The sequence below is a fragment of the Uranotaenia lowii genome, chromosome 2 (genome assembly GCF_029784155.1).
Source record: "Uranotaenia lowii strain MFRU-FL chromosome 2, ASM2978415v1, whole genome shotgun sequence".
Classification (NCBI taxonomy): Eukaryota; Metazoa; Arthropoda; class Insecta; order Diptera; family Culicidae; genus Uranotaenia; species Uranotaenia lowii.
The window spans coordinates 204,637,631-204,654,404 of NC_073692.1; the positions used below are offsets into that span (position 1 = coordinate 204,637,631).

The window sequence follows — 16,774 nt, forward strand, 5'->3', positions numbered from 1 at the left end:
ATATCGATCATAACATAACATCATAACATACCGATCAAAATCAATTAAGAAGACGAATATAAAATTTAAGATTACAATATAAAAAAAAATATCTCAATGTTAACTTTTTTAACATTATTATATTTTTTACATGAGAACTACCATTATGATTGCAGTTTTTCCAAAAATTTATTCAAAAGCAAAAACTAAAATAATTAATTAGGTAACCATTAAAATGGTAAATGAAAATGAGCGTGTGAAGAAATTGATATGGTGTGCTTCGTTCTCCCACACGCGCCCCTTCGTCGTTTTGTCCTTCACAGAGCAACCTGAATATATTGTTGGGAGAATCTCGAAGTAACAATCACTTTCGTACCATGCAGTGTGGGCATGACGTACTCATCAACGACTTTATTAATTTCGGGGTCGTACCCCTTGGTTAAAACCAATTTTATGTTTATAATTCGGAGCTTCGGTTCCGAAATTTTTGAAATGGTTCGGTTTCAAACTGAACCATTAAAATGAAAAAAATTACTACCATAGGCCGGGAAAATTTGAATTGTCGTCTTCCTCCCACACGTTTTCTGTCACGATGACATCAAACCTGAGTGGGAGTGAAGCCTGTCTGTTCTCCCTTCCACACATAGACAGATCCATACGTTTAGATAGCATGCGCGTATCTATGACGTCACGTATAATTTGACGTCATAGACACGATAATCTTGATTTTAGTGATTGCTGGTTGTGGCTAGCAAGCTAAATTGACACGTTTTTTGGAGTCATGATTTGATGATAATTACTATGAAAATTTATTTTTCAAACTATTTTGTTTTTTTTTCTTTCTTTTATAGGACGAAGAAGAAAAAAAATCAAATTTTTTAAGCTAAAAATCATTTTTATTGTACTGCCCAGTTTCGCAAAAACGTGCAAAAAAGTTTACAAAAAATCACACCAATACACACAAATACACAGACATCGTCTAAACTCGACGAGCTGATTCGATAGGTACCTATAAAGGTATATCTAAGACCCATAATTAATGATCTCCCAAATCGACCGATAACTATACCTTTCTGAAAGAAAGGCAAAAAACCATTTATGGAATATTCAATTACAGAAATGAAAAAATTGAAAAACTTGTAAAGAATTTTCAAATATTCTTGAAATTGTAGTAGGTTTTAAGAGAAATACGTAATGATTCAGATCATTCTGAGAAAATAGCAATAACACATATTGAAGGCCAATTCTGGAATTCACTCAACAAAAATAACTCATCTCCAAATTATAAGAAGATCATATCAATGACTTTATTTTTAAAATATTGTTCATAAACTCAAATATAAAATGGGAAATCTCGCAAAAAGGTCACTTTTTTGTGAAAATCCAAGAAATATTGTATTGAAGTATAAAATATAGAAAACAGATTTTGAGAAACTGAGTCAAATATTCAGATTTCGAACATGAAACGAAACATAAATTCAAAATCAAATTTTCTTTCAAAAATGAAAATTATTTGGAAAGTGTGGCAAAGCACACAGAGATGGCTTGTGCAAAATATGTAAGTGCTATGAAATGAAAACTGGAATATTTTCTATCTCACTATTAGAATTTTGTTTATCGCCGCACTTTATTGTGATTTAATTTATCGACGTTTTTCGGCGGATTTTAGAATCAAAATCGTTTTTACCAGTTGGCCAGACGTTTCGAGCTACTATGGCTTTCGCTCCTCTTCAGTGGACACTCAAGTTATATACTAAACAATTAATTTTTTATCTAAATTTACAATATTCACAATCTTACAAACTACTGGCCTTCGTCTATACTTATTTGATTCGGGACATTTTGTTTTGATTTTCGTTTACATTTGTATGTTTGTGATAATTTTTAATTACAGAGTCGTAAGCTGTCTTAAAATTACAGGAGTCTATCTGCCTATTGACTACATTGTTGTCACCACTAATCTTAATGAAAAAAGTTTCAACACATAAAATTTATAATAAAGTCTCGTAGACAACAAAAAAATCTGAACTGAAACAGGGCCCAGTGGACAAATCTTTGGAATGCCATGCGTACTTACGCTTGTAGAAAGACTGTCAGGTTGCGGCCAAAAAAGAGAGAATTTTTAAATTAATTTAAACGTGTTACTCGATGGTTCGAATGTATTTTTATTAATGCTTATTTTTTAAGGCAAATCAGTCCAAGCTTTTTTATGACACGAGTTTTATTATTACATACCCGACGTTTCGGTGTCGTATGACACCGTCTTCAGGGGTTCTATAAAGTGTAAATGACAGAAAATATTTGATGTTTTGTTATATCGAAATAATCTAACCCTACTTACAAATAATCGCTGTGTCTTGCTTTTGTATAAGCGTACTGTTTGAGATACCGGTAATCGAATAGTTTCACCGTAAATGGAGTTTTTTATTTAGATTATCCATCAAACTCATAAAGGAGTCTACTATTTAATTTTTTTTTTAATTTCAAAATCTCACTTAATATCGATACAACACTTAGCGGTAACTAACAGTGCTAACATTATTTTAGGCGGCAGAACTCTGTGAAATCATGTCTTCTTCGGTTCCCCTTGGCGCTTTATCGTTTTCAATATTTTTGACAGATGGCGGATTTGGTTTCTTGTAGTTGATTTTGTTTAGAATATCAAGAACTGAGGAATAGATGGAATTCATATGACACATTTCCAAAAATTCAAGATGTGTTTGTTGTAGCTTGAATCTAACAACCTTGTATCACTTGTGAAGAACACTGCACCTCTGTCTATATTGGACTAACTAAAAATGCAGTAGACCAACGACTCTCAGGGCACAGAAGCAACATGAACATGCTAAAACAGAAGAAAGATAAAATCATAACAAAAATAAAAACAACAGAGAACACAACTGAAAACTCTTCCACAACAGAAAAATATCTCACAGTTTCGTACCATCAGAAAAACTCAAAGAGAAAGATAACACCGCTCTATAGATCAAATGATAAAAACAGGTCACACATTTAATCTAAGTGATACAAGGGTGTTAGATTCAAGCTACAACAAACACACCTGGATGTTTTGGGAAATGTGTCATATATTTTATACCCCTAACACTGTCAACCAGCGAACGGATACTAAGAACTTGAATTCCATCTTTTCTTTAGTTCTTGATATTCTAAACAAACAACTATAACAACAAAAAACTACAAGAAATAAAATGCTCTATCTGTCAAAAATATTGAAAACGATAAAGCGCCGAGGGGAACCGAAGAAGATATGATTTCACAGAGTTCTGCTGCCTAAAAGTTACGGCAAAGTGTTGTCTCGATATTTGGAGAGATTTTCAAATTAAAAAAATCAAATAGTAGACTCCTTTATTAGTTTGATGGATGATCTAAATTAAAAACTCCATTTACAGTGAAACTATTTGATAACCGGTATCTAAAACAGTACGCTTTTAAAAAAGCAAGACACAGCGACTATTTGTAAGTAGGGTTAGATTATTTCGTTATAACAAAACATCACACATTTCCTGTAGTTCACACTTTGTAGAACTCCTGAAGATGGTGTCATACGACACCGAAACGTCGGGCATGTAATAATAAAACCCGTGTCATAAAAAAGCTTGGACAGATCTCCAAGCCATAAGCTAGCTCGGTATCACAGAAGAAACAAAAATGATGTTGATTTTTCAGTACAAAATATTCAATTTTCCCATACAAACCTAAAAGTTCACTTTCACTTCTAGACATCATTTAAAGCTTATTTAAGTTCAGATAGTTTGAAGCAGAGATGAAGATTCGATGATGACGATAACGACGGTGGACACATCCTATACTAAAAGTATTTTCGTACTTATCCTTTAATAATGGCCGCCGATCACGAAAAAATTCTTGTTTTCATGATAATGCCTTTTCTACATACATAAACTCTACAGATTCGAATGAGGATTTTAATACGATTCGAAAACCCTCATAAGACGACTGCTAGCAATTACACAAACAAATGGGTGGACGTTTTTTGGAACAGGATTTGATTTCATTACACTCATAACTCGGAACTCGTAAACTTTCTCCGATGATTTGAATTATGTTCGCACACACTAACAGAAATAATTTGTAGAATTTCATACACGATTTGATTCAAGAAATTCTTTGATCGACTACTTTTTCACATACACTTTAAAGCTTATTTCGCATGTTGAGGTTGAGGTCATTACTTAATTTTTTTTAATTTTTTTATTTGGAAAGGTGGTTAAATTTTGATGCATTTTGAAGTGCTGTTTTATGATTTCCATTGAAAAATAACAGGGTTAAGTAGTTTTGAAATATGGGTTTATTTTATATACTAAATAATCTAACCAACTAACTCAAAAAATAAAAATGTTAAAAATCGAAAAAAAACATGTGTTTTGAAGTCGTAAAAAACATTCCTACATTTTATTTCTTCTATGAAAAGGTAACTAAGAGAGTTATAACAATTTAAAATTTATTTCTAAACGTTGCCTTCGAAATGATTTGATATGACAAATACTTTTGGGAACTCAAATTATTTAAAATTTTATTGATGATTCCACAATTTTTGAAGTCTTTGAAGATAATTTTTTTGTTTATCTTAACCCTCTACTGCATGGACTTTGAATCCGTAGAGAATTTCAATGACCTCTTACTTAGCAGTTTATACAAAAAATTGTTCGAAATCTTTAAAAATACGGAATTATGCTGAAAAATGTGTAAAAAAAAACACATGAACATAGATGGGCTTAAGGTTATGCTTACGTTGCTTCTAACCTAAGTTTATTATTCTGAGGACATTTTGCCTGGGGATTGTATATTTCAGATCTGTTAACCCATGCCTTTGAGTTTTTGTCGAAATTCTCCACTGGATGGATTGTCAACAACCAGTCAATAAATATCTTAGAAATATAATTGTTGTTAATTGATTTTAACACGAATGAATCGTTTATTTAATTTTCCTTCTCCTTTACAAGAATAGTTGACTTCTGGCTGATTTTGTCCAAAACATTTAAAAATATTTTTCTTTAACAGCTTTAAATTATTCTCCTATCTCACCGTTAGAATATTTAAAGAACTTGACACATGTAAGCTCAGCTGTTTTGAATCATTCAGATAAATTCTGGTAATATCTGAGATATTTTAATTATTATTGAAAAAGTCAAACTACGTAAAACTACTGTATTTTCAAAATGTTGTCAAAAAAGTAAGGAACTTATGGTTTCAGTTTTCTATGTCCTAGAATAACTACAAAAATTGTTTTATTCTCATACACATCCGTTCTGAAAAAAAAATCTTTGAACTATAATTTTGGGTTCAAATTCCGAACGATCAAGAAAAATCAAGCGTTCTACCAACTGTCAAGCCAGATTTAACATTTTTGATGTGATGAAACATGCCAAAAAACAATTTCAATATGATATTACATTTTAATGAACCTCATTGCAAAAGTTACATGTATCTGGCGCTAATTAAAATTCTTATTCCTTACGTGGCAAGACTTCAATCAAAACAAGTTTATCGACCATCGAGTCAACAAAATAAGCACACCCTGCATTGGTGGCTACAGTTTATCCCTGATGACGTCAGGAATCGGATCCAGGATAAAAATAACCATTTCCCATGGGTGGCAATCAGTGGACTACAACAGCAGTGTGACTTTCATCACTCGTGTGTGAGCGATGGAATTTATGTTTTTACATAGAACTTTCGCTCTTTCTTTCTTTGGGTGCCTTAAGGTTAAAGAACCATGACCGTACCCAAATACTGACGAAAGATCATCCAATTAGCAGAACTGAGGGTTCGTTCCAGATTGACCCGAGTCGAGGTGTTGTAGCAAATGATGGGATCTGAATGAAAGGCGTTTTTCATCTGTTTGAACTTGTTTCTTTTCTTGCGGTTAACAACAAGGGATATTTTATGTGTTGATTTATGCTAATTTGAAAATTTACATTAATTGTATCAGTATTCTTACATTTAAAATTTTCTATCTCTAGCTTTCAGATTTGAAACATAGAATTGTTAAAAATTTTTGGTGTTTTATTTTTTGATTTTATCGCAAGGAATCCATAATTTTACGATTCGTTCACTAATCCGAGCTACTTAGTTTTCTAGTCCAAGGTCAGGCGTTTAAGATTGGTCAGCAATGATGAGCGTTGAAGCGCAAAAATTCATACAAAAATCACACATACTAACTCATGTGAATGTCGAATGGCTTTGCACCCCTCATTCATCGTCGACTTCCACATATGTATGGCAAATCGCGTTTTTTTCGATTGTTTTGACGCGAGCAAAAACTGCCAATCGAGCACCGTATTTATCTTCTTCGTTCGAGGAGACGGTTGGTTTTTCAAGCGTCTTATTTTTTTTTTCGAAAGGGAATTCATTGAGTCGTCCAACCTATTGCAGGCCATTGGAGCGCGGATGTTTTGAGTTTTTCTTACTCGCTGAAAGACAACGTATGGTTTTTTCGTTTCTATATTTTTTAATTAATGCTCATTTGAGTTTTTTTTTTCGAATCGAGCTGCCCAGCCCCCTTCCGAGGTTCATTATCAATTTGCAGTTTGCCGACTTTAGCCCAAGGTGCGTGAAGCGATGAAAAATTGATTTATCGCTAGTTTCTATTATCAGCAATGCCATAACGTCTCCAAACAAAGCTAGCATGGCGACTCACTCATCTATTTCGTAATAAACTTCCATCATAGAACAAAGAGAACCCAGGCAAACATCATTCAATGTTTTGCAATAAATAATGCATCTGCGCTCCAAGTGCAAACGCCTCCGTTATCAGCGTTTTCTAGTCTAGCTAGCTTCACAGAAACGGCGAGACGGACGCACTCATTAAAGTAACAAACATTCGAAGACGACCGCCAGCCCACCTTCTCCTAAGTTAGCCGTTATCTTGACAGCAGCGGCGCGTATTTGAGAAGCAAAACTTTTGTAAACTGCGTGGGCTGATAGGTGACACACTTTGATTATTGCTTCCCATTTTGACCTAGATTTTTCAATGTGTGATCAATTGCATTTGTTAAACAAGGTGGACTTATTTGTATAGACCATTGCGTACTCTATTGGAGCCTTATCTTTAGATCTCTAATGCGCGTGTAGGCGTTTCTAAAGCATGGATTATCCAAAATCTAGACGCACTGTTTATTATAAATTTTAATTTAATATGTTCATTGACACGTGCGGCGAGATGAAACGCTAGGTAGAAGAATTTGTAAAGGCATGAAGAATAGGCGGATAGGCAAGCATCAGATGAGCTTCGTAGGATAAAGTTTGGATAGGTGTTGAAACTGTAAGTCTAGGGCATTTTTTTATTGGAAAGCATGGAAGTGTGGTGGTACGCCTTTGCCGTACAACAGACTACTCTGTACGGCAAAGGCGTACCACCACACTTCCATGCTTTCCAATAAAAAAATGCCCTAGACTTACAGTTTCAACACCTATCCAAACTTTATCCTACGAAGCTCATCTGATGCTTGCCTATCCGCCTATTCTTCATGCCTTTACAAATTCTTCTACCTAGCGTTTCATCTCGCCGCACGTGTCAATGAACATATTAAATTAATAAATTTATCGGCGATTAAAACTTATCATCAACTGTTTATTATACCATAGCGTTCTTAGTTTTCGGATCTGGAATGTTTTGACAGTTCTTTGTTCGAAAATGTTTCCTCTATCAGTGCTGAAAATTTCATTACGATTCGTTTTGTTCCATAAAAGCTACACGTGATGGAAGCCGCGAGACGAAAATTAATGTTGGACATCCACGTCAAAAACCGTCGGGTTCAAAAATCGCGAAATCTGTAAAGATGGTCATATCGACCGTGTGCAGCGTTCTCAAACATATCCGTGATATACATACTATCGATCGGCAGGTTCATACCAAACGTTATAGTGGACCTAAGGATCAGAAACTGCATTTGAAGGTGTTGAGAACGATCAAGGTAAACCCAGGGCAGTCGGACTATTCCATCGCCAAGAAATTCAATGCTGACCGGTGCACCGTCAGAAGGATTCGTCTGCGCTAAGGAATACGATCTTATCAGGCCAGAAAGCAACCAAACCAGACATTGAAGAAGAATGTAGAAGCCAAAGGACGGGCCCGGAAGTTATACAACAAGGTTCTAACGAAGTACGACGGATGCATCCTCATGGATGACGAAACGTACGTGAAAATTGATATTGGGCGGCTTCCTGGCCAAAAATTTTACAAAACCAATGGTCGGGGTGATGTCCCGGCAAGTTCAAATTTATTTTTGCCGATAAGTTTGCAAGAAAGTGTTTGATCTGGCAAGATATTTGCAGCTGCGGACGAAGAATAACGGTTTTTGTGAAAAAACAACACCATAGACTCCGAAATGTACAATGAGGAGTGCCTGAAAAACGTTTTTTTTTTTTACATTAGATCTCACAAAGGACCAGTAAAGTTTTCGTCAGATTTAGCAAGCTGCCACTACAGCAAAGAGGAACTATAGTGGTATCGGGCCAACGGGTGAAACCCACCAACTTCCCTCAATTCTGCCCTATCGAAAAACTTTGGGCAATTGTCAAGCAGAAGATGAAAAAGAATGGTAAGACGAATCAGGTCAGTGAATAGGGTGTTCAAACTATGATGAGTAGTACTCGACGAAAAGTTGGAAATTTCATTAAAAAAAAACATCGGAATATTTTTTTTTATATTTTTCCTTCAAAGTGCAATAAAAACTCTACATTTTGAGTGCAAAACATTTTTATTTCGTTTACATAGCTCCGAGATAGACCCTTTTTAACCCTCATCCGCATTAGAGTGTCGTTTTGACACTATTGCAAGTTTGAATGCTTGTAACTTTTTTCAGAAGCTTCAAAAATGAAAAATTTCTTCGGGGACCCTTAATGAATTCAAAAATTCTTTAATATTGCATCTTTACTTTATTTATGGACGAACCCTGGAAGCCTGGACAAAAAAACTCCCTTTTCCGACTTAGAGTATCATTTTGACACTCCAAAAGTAAAATCTATTTAATTCGTTCGAATTATTTTGAACTTCCTACAAAACTTATACCAATAGAAGTCTTGTAATGTCAGTAAAATATGTTCAGAACATTATATATATAGCTGAAGCTTCTAGTTTTCTCGTTATTCAGCATGAAAGAAAAAAAAAATCCGGAAAAACATGCCTATATTACACGTCCAAAAAATATTTGCTTTATGGATATGAAAGCTGAAGTTAATGTCTACATCATGAAGTAAAGAAATATTTTTTAACTTTTTTTTAATGAAATGGTCACAAAAAGTTCAAAAAAATGGTCTGAAAAACCTACTTTTCATAAGTAGTTCAAAAGCTGTTCACAAAACAAAAGCCCTGCTCACATTTTCACCAACTATTCAATTTCTTCTACCCAAAGCGCTCTAGCTTTGATCTTTCCACCTATAATACTTTCATGTTCTTTCTAAATATTCTACCTTGAATTTTCAGAACTCGCCAAAATGCCAAAAATTAAATAAGAGGATAAGATTGCTAGTAAAAACTGTTTGAGCGGTGGTAGAGCTTTTGAAAAAATATCATTAAAAAATTTATTCTAATTCTGCCATTTCGTTGTCTTTAGATGTTTGATGCAACAAAAATTGAATTAACTGGAATTTTTCAAAGTTAACTACTTTGCGCGATTTTTTTACAAATTGAAATTTCATTTGTTTTTGTGGTCCACCGTCAGGTTGTACCCGGATTTTCAGTGCTTTTACTTTGTTTGGACCAATCAAAAGTATATTCATTGGAAAGCAAATTTAATCTACATTCTAGTGAGGTGCAACAATTCACGCTGTGAGATTTCACAAAAATACAAAAATTATAAACGTAAAATCATTCCTGAATTTCTAGAACCACAAGCAGCGCGTCCAGCAAACCGTGTTTGTTTGCTCTCCGAGTAGTTACGGTGGTGGTGATTCGGGCAGAGAGCCAAGCCGAAAAAGAAATAATGATGCGTGTCGTGATTAGCAAACGCGATCTACCATCAATAGAATATTTCCAACCAAAAAACAAACGACACGCAAATTTCAACTCGCGCAAAAAATCACGCAAAGTAGTCAACTTTAAAAAATTCCAGTAAATTCAATTTTTGTTGCATAAAAAATCTAAAGATAATAAAATGTCAGAATTAGAATAAAATTTGTTATGATATTTTTACAAACGCTCTACCACCGCTCAAACAGTTTTTACTAGCAATCTAATGAAAAGTAGGTTTTTCAGACCATTTTTTTGAACTTTTTGTGACCATTTCATTAAAAAAAAAAGTTAAAAAATATTTCTTGGCTTCAAGATGTAGACATTAACTTCAGCTTTCATATCCATAAAGCAAATATTTTTTGGACGTGTAATATATGAACTACAGCACTAGATATAAATAAAGTAATGACGATTTTAGCTTGGAGTGTCAAATTGACACTCCTAGTACTGATTAAGATAATGAAATCTATGCGGATGAGGGTTAAAGTTTCAGTTAAAGTAAAAAAAAATTAAGGTTTCCTGTGTCATATGTCAGAAATGAAAATAGAAGAAAATAAAATCATTGATTTTCTTCTTGAAAACCAGTGTCTTTTTACTATCAAATTGGCTTATATTTATAAAACTGGGCTAATATATTATAACATCTTCAAAACACGAATGGAATCAAATTAAATAATAATTTGTTGGTGATATTTTTATCAGTGATAAGTAAGGCCAGAACAAATTTAAGATCCTTCTTTTGTCACTTGGAGTTGGAACATCACGAGGAAGGGGGAGTTAATAAAAAATAATATTAATTTTCAATAAAGAATTGGAAGAATGGAAAAAATTAAACAAAAGCTTTCATGAAACAATCTCGCATACAATTCAATTGCACAAAATCGAAAATTCGAGTTTTTTTAGAAATACAAAAGGTGATTCCACTCCCACCGTCTGCAGTTTGACCTTCGCTCTTTAAACTATTTGAATTTTCGAAGAATTTATCAAACTTTTTCAATAAATACCTCAAACTTTATTTATTTCAATTTTTGTTCCGGCTTAGTTATGACAGGAAAAACCGCGATAAACATACAATGAGAGATTTCAGAAAATCGCTTAGCTGTATTTTAACATGAAATGGATGAAATGTGCACATTTCAAATTCTTGAGTAAATTGAAGTGTCGTATTTAATTTCTTTAATTAAATAATTAAACAAAATGTGTCCGTTCGACACATGTGCATCCACATGGCGGTCGAACCATCCATAATTAACTGTATCGAAAAACGTAGTGCCTCCTCTATTGGGTACTACTTCCTCAATACAGTTAATTGGTGCGGGACAAAGAATCTAGTATGTGGTCAAGCTTCTATTTCAAATGCTCTTCGCTCTTTTCACCACCTTAGAATTTTCTTCTGATCTTCTATCCATCTTTCATTTCAACTCTTGAAACCTCACCCATAAAGCCGCAAATTAATTTCATAAAACAAATTCACGGTGATTTCTCTTCTTAAATATTTAAAATTCAGTTTAGATATGACATCTAAATTCGGTTTGGCTTGACTTAGTTTAGATTTTCGATTTGGTATTCAAATCAAAAATAACAAAATCAGATTAAAACTCCAGATTCAGATTGGGAAGTTATATTAACACGTTCGTCGCCACGCTCATTCTGGCAGTTTTACTAGCGGGGTCCAAAGAAATTCTGGGAGCGAGAAAGAATAGAGGGAAAACTCCAAGATTTGCAACGTGTAGCTAAAACCAAGCTGCTAACTTGTAGACCCTTCTCAAAATCGGCATAAAACCAATGTTAATAGGGTTTGGAAGAAATGACACAAAATTGACATATGTGTATATAGTTTTCTTTTTACATGGATTGTAATATCCAGTTTTTTACATATCAATTATAACAAAAATAACAGATTCAGAACTCCTTATCCTAGGTCAAATTCAGAACTCACCATTCTTTTCAGAATTCAGATTGATAAATTAAGTCTGCAATGAGCGCGGTGGAAGCAAAGTCGAACAATTTAAGGCGTCGATAGAGAATACAAATTCAGATTTTTTTTTGTATGCTTTATTTATCGAGGGATTAACGATACGTTTTCACCCTCCCATTTGTACATCAAATATCACTCAAATCAAAAAGTGCTAGAGTTTATAAAAAAGTGTGATTCAGATTTTGAATTACCTTTTAGTTATAAGTTTGGAAATTTAGGTTTGTAGTTCAGACTCAGGCTTATAAGAAACAACAGCTGAAGAAATAACCTCTTCAACTGAGCTTCTATTGAAACTGAGAATTCGATACTTAATCAGCGGAAGTCGTGCCTACTATGGACTCCACAAGCAACTGCGGTCGAGAAGACTTAGCCCTCACACGAAGTGTAACCTGTACATGACGCACATTAGACCGGTTTTTTTTCCACGGGCACGAGACATGGATATTCCTCGAGGAGGACCTGCGTACACTCGGAGTATTCGAGCAAAGAGTGTTAAGAACCATATTTGGTGGCGTACAGGAGAACGGAGTGTGGAGGCGAAGGATGAACCACGAGCTCACGCGACTCTACGGCGAACCCAGTATCCAGAAGGTGGTGAAAGCTGGCCGGATACGCTGGGCGGGACATGTTGCGAGAATGCCGGACGACTGTCCTGCAAAACAGGTGTTCGCTACGAATCCGGTAGGAACAAGACGAGCGGGGGCGCAACGAGCGAGGTGGTTAGACCAAGTGGTGATCTGGCGTGATCTGGTGAACGTGGGATGCCCGAGAAATAGGAGAACGATTGCCATGGACCGAGTGAATTTCAGGAATTATGTTCGTCAAGTTATGTCGTGAGACGGAATACTATGTAAATAAAAAAAAATAAATACAATACTTAAAAACCGATTTTAAACAATTATTTAGTTGATAAAAGCTTTCGAATTCAGAGTACAGTTTAGATTTTTTTTAAATTTTGAAAAAAAAATCAAAATTCCGATTTTGTATACACATCCAGAGTTGGAATCAGAATCCAGATTTAAGTTCAGCGTTCATCTTCAGAATTCAGATTAGAATAAAGATCCAAAATCAGATTCACATTCAGAATCCAGATTCAGATTTAAAATTCAAATTAAGAAGTCATGTTAACCCCAATGTCAAACCCAATCCCAGATTCAAATTCAGCTTCAGAATAAGAAGACAGATTCATGATTCATGATCACACTGACATGTCACTTAAATAAAAAATTCAAACATTTTCTGTCTAATTTCATGTTGTCAGATTTCGTCGAATATCGTCCAAATCGTTTAGCCAGAAGTTGAAAATAGGTATGTATATTGTCACTTCTTTGATAGATAAATGCTGTTTTTTCGAGTTCCATACGATCATTCTATAATGTTTATGAAACGTATCACGTATGAGAAATATACCTACAAAAATGTTTGCTGCGGTCATATCACTATCCTCTTATTCTGAACCATTTGTAAAAAAGGTGGAGCACTTAAAAGGTATCATCCTACGCGCCACCGCCAGCCATCAATATTGTAGTTGGTTTAATTTATCGAGTTGTAAAAACACGAAAGAAATGGCAAGACTCGAACCTGCGACCAGCAGCGCGAGCGTTCCAAGCGCTACCACGACATCATTTCAACATGTATTTCGATGACATAAATTAACTGTTTAAATAAAGTCTTTAAATACCAGTTCGCTTTACCTCCAAAACCGTTCTGTTATAGTTATTTGTTTATTGGTTTGATGTCATAATTATATGATTCAGAAATACGGAATCTATGATTGTGTTATACGTATCCAAACATAATTTACGCTCTGTAAGAAAGGCTTTAATCCTATGTTAATTGGGTTTTTTGTTTCTTTCAGACATACGCAATGCGGTTGCGCTGGGAGGTTAATGCTGGCGGTCGCAAATCGAATCATCCCCGCTCGCATACTTTTTTTTTATGCCAACTACGCTTTGATATTGATTTCTTATGATTGCTGTAAAGTCTGAATTTTTGGTGTAGCTGAATTACATAAACCGCGAATTCTAATTGAGGTTGGTTCACACGTTATATTCGTAAAAGCTACGGGACAATCAAGTGGATAAAAATTATGTAGTTTTTCACGTAACTAGGACGTGCAGATTATTTTGAGTGTGTGAAAGAATAATTCCCAATATGGCGTAGACCCAACTTATATACTCACGAACCCGAAAAATATAATAAAAAAGCTGATTTTCCGTAAGTTATAAATTTTTTGTTGTGTCATTGTTATTTACATTTTTTACTATTTGAACAGGATTTTCAATTCTGGCAGCTAAAACGGCCAGGCAACCACTATGCAATGTCTTTTTCCGGACGACGTTGTGTATTGAATGGACAAGTGGAGCGAAAAAATTTATTGTGAAAAAACAAATGAGAAGTGCATGTAATATTTTATTTGTTTATTTTTAAATAATAAAATGCCACTGGAAAAAAAAATTTCTATTTCACGATATGTGAAACAACACCACAACGTTCATATTTCAATAAAATCTACGTGAAATGCATGTAGCAGATCAAATTCTGTTCATATTCGAACTATGTTACCCTTATTGTGGAATTCACTTAGATACAACTCGTAAGAGAATGAATGACAAGTTGGTTAAAATCCATGCACATTTTCAGGTAGAGATCATGTGAATAGTTTTCTCTGTGTACGTTTTAAGCAATATGCCCGGTTTATAGTTCAAGTGAAATGGAACATGAAAACATATCTATATATATAAAAATGAATTTCTGTCTGTCTGTCTGTCTGTCTGTCTGTCTGTTCCCTATAGACTCGGAAACTTCTGAACCAATTTACGTGAAACTTGGCAGGTGGGGGTATTGGAGGCCGGAAAAGGTTCCTATTATGGTTTGGACCCCTCCCCTTAACAGGAAGGGGGGGAGGGGCCTCCTAAATAAAAGACAATTTTTTGCATAACTCGAGAACCAATCAAGCAAATGGTATCAAATTTGGCATGAGGTGGTGTGTAGGAACGGGGAATATTTCAATGAATATTAGTTACCCCTCCCTCCTTCCAGTGGGGTGATAGGAAGGGGGAGGGGGGCTACTTTACAATTTTTCATATAACTCGAAAACTATTCAAGATATTGGAACCAAATTTGGCACGGAGAGGTATTTTGATACGAAAAATATGTCAATGATTATTTGAGACCCCTCCCTATTTACAATTGAAAGGGGGAGGGACCTCTTTCACATTTTTTTACATAACTCAAAAACTAATAAAGCAAATGGAACTTAATTTAGCATGGGAAGGTATTTGGATACGAAAAATATTTCTATGATTGTTTGAGACCCCTCCCTTTTTCCAGTAGGGAGATATAAAGGGGGGAGGGGCCCTCTTTTATAATTTTTTACATAACTCAAAAACTAATCAAGCAAATGGAACTAAATTTGGCATGGGCGGATCCAGCGGGGAGAAAGGAAAGAGGGAGGAAAGTTTCATACAATTTTTATTGCATAGCACAAGAACTACAACAACAAATGGAAACAAATTTGGCATGGAATGATATTTGGGTACGAGAAATGCTTCTATGAATATTTGGTTTCCCTCACTCCTTCAAAAAGGTGGATGAAAAGGGAGAGAAGAGGTCTCCCTTACAATTTTCAGTATAACTGGAGAGCTGATCGAGCAAATTGAACCATATTTGGCATGTGAGGGTATTTGGATACGAGAAATGTTTCTATAATAAATTGAATCCCCGTCTTTTTTCAACGGAAAGATATAATGGGGGAAAGGGGGGTTTCCATACAATTTTTTTGCATAACTCGAGAATTAATAGAGCAAATGAAATAAAATTGGGTATCAGAAAGTATTTGAGAACAAAAAATACTTTTATGAATATTAAGTTCTCACCCCGCCATTCAATGGAGAGAACGGAAGGGGGATTGTACTTCCTTTCAAGTTTATGCATAACTCAAGAATTTACTACGCAAATAAACCAAATTTGCCATGGGATGGTATTTTAATACGAGAATTTTTTTTAAGTCAAACAATTCCTTTCTTGCTGTGGGATGATAGAATTGGGAATAAAGGAAGGGAAGAGAAAAGCTTTCCCTTAACATTATTTTCTGAGAAATGGATAAAACTTAACATGGAAAATCATTTTGGTATGATTCTATGATTATCTGACACACCATACTCCTTTCAGTGAGTAAGTACATAGGAGGAGGGAGGTGAGCCCAATACAATTTCGTTAGCAAAAGTTCTCAATTTATGCTAATGAAGCCAACAAATGGAGACAAATATGGCATGGAAAGGTATTTGGTTACGAGATATGTTTCTACGGTTGTTATAGACTCTTACGCTTTACAGTGTAGAGAGGAGAAGAAAGGAGGGGGTTCCATATAAATTTTGTTGTAAAGCTTAAAAACTTATCAACCAATGGATCAACATTTGATACAAGAAGATTTTTGGGAATGAATAAAATGGGTATGATTATTAAAAATCACCCCCCATTCAGCAGGGGAGGGAGGGAAGGACAGGGGAGGGGCTCTCTTATCAGTTTTTTAGCATAAATCCAGAACATATCAAGCAAAAACAACCATATTTTATTAGTTGCATTGTTTGCGTACAATTCATTTAAGACCCTCCTTTTCTAGGGCGAAGCTTAAAGAAACAGATTAAAATTATCAGACTTTAACACAAATTTATAGATCAAGATTCAGAATTTTTGTTTAAGTTATTTTTGAATTGTAATCCGATACTCCAGCTGCAGCTCTCATTTTATAGCGGTTACTTATGAATTATGTTATAATTTGATTTAAAAAAATGCCAACAAAACAATAAAAATTTGAGTGA

At 34.7% G+C, this 16,774-nt stretch overlaps 1 protein-coding gene across 3 annotated transcripts in view; it reads right to left on the reverse strand.

Moving 5' to 3' along the window:
* The window catches only part of LOC129745985 (dual specificity tyrosine-phosphorylation-regulated kinase 2), a 437,758-nt gene that overhangs the window by 301,870 nt on the left and 119,114 nt on the right, over positions 1–16,774 (reverse strand). The gene's annotated exons all lie outside the window — the stretch shown is intronic.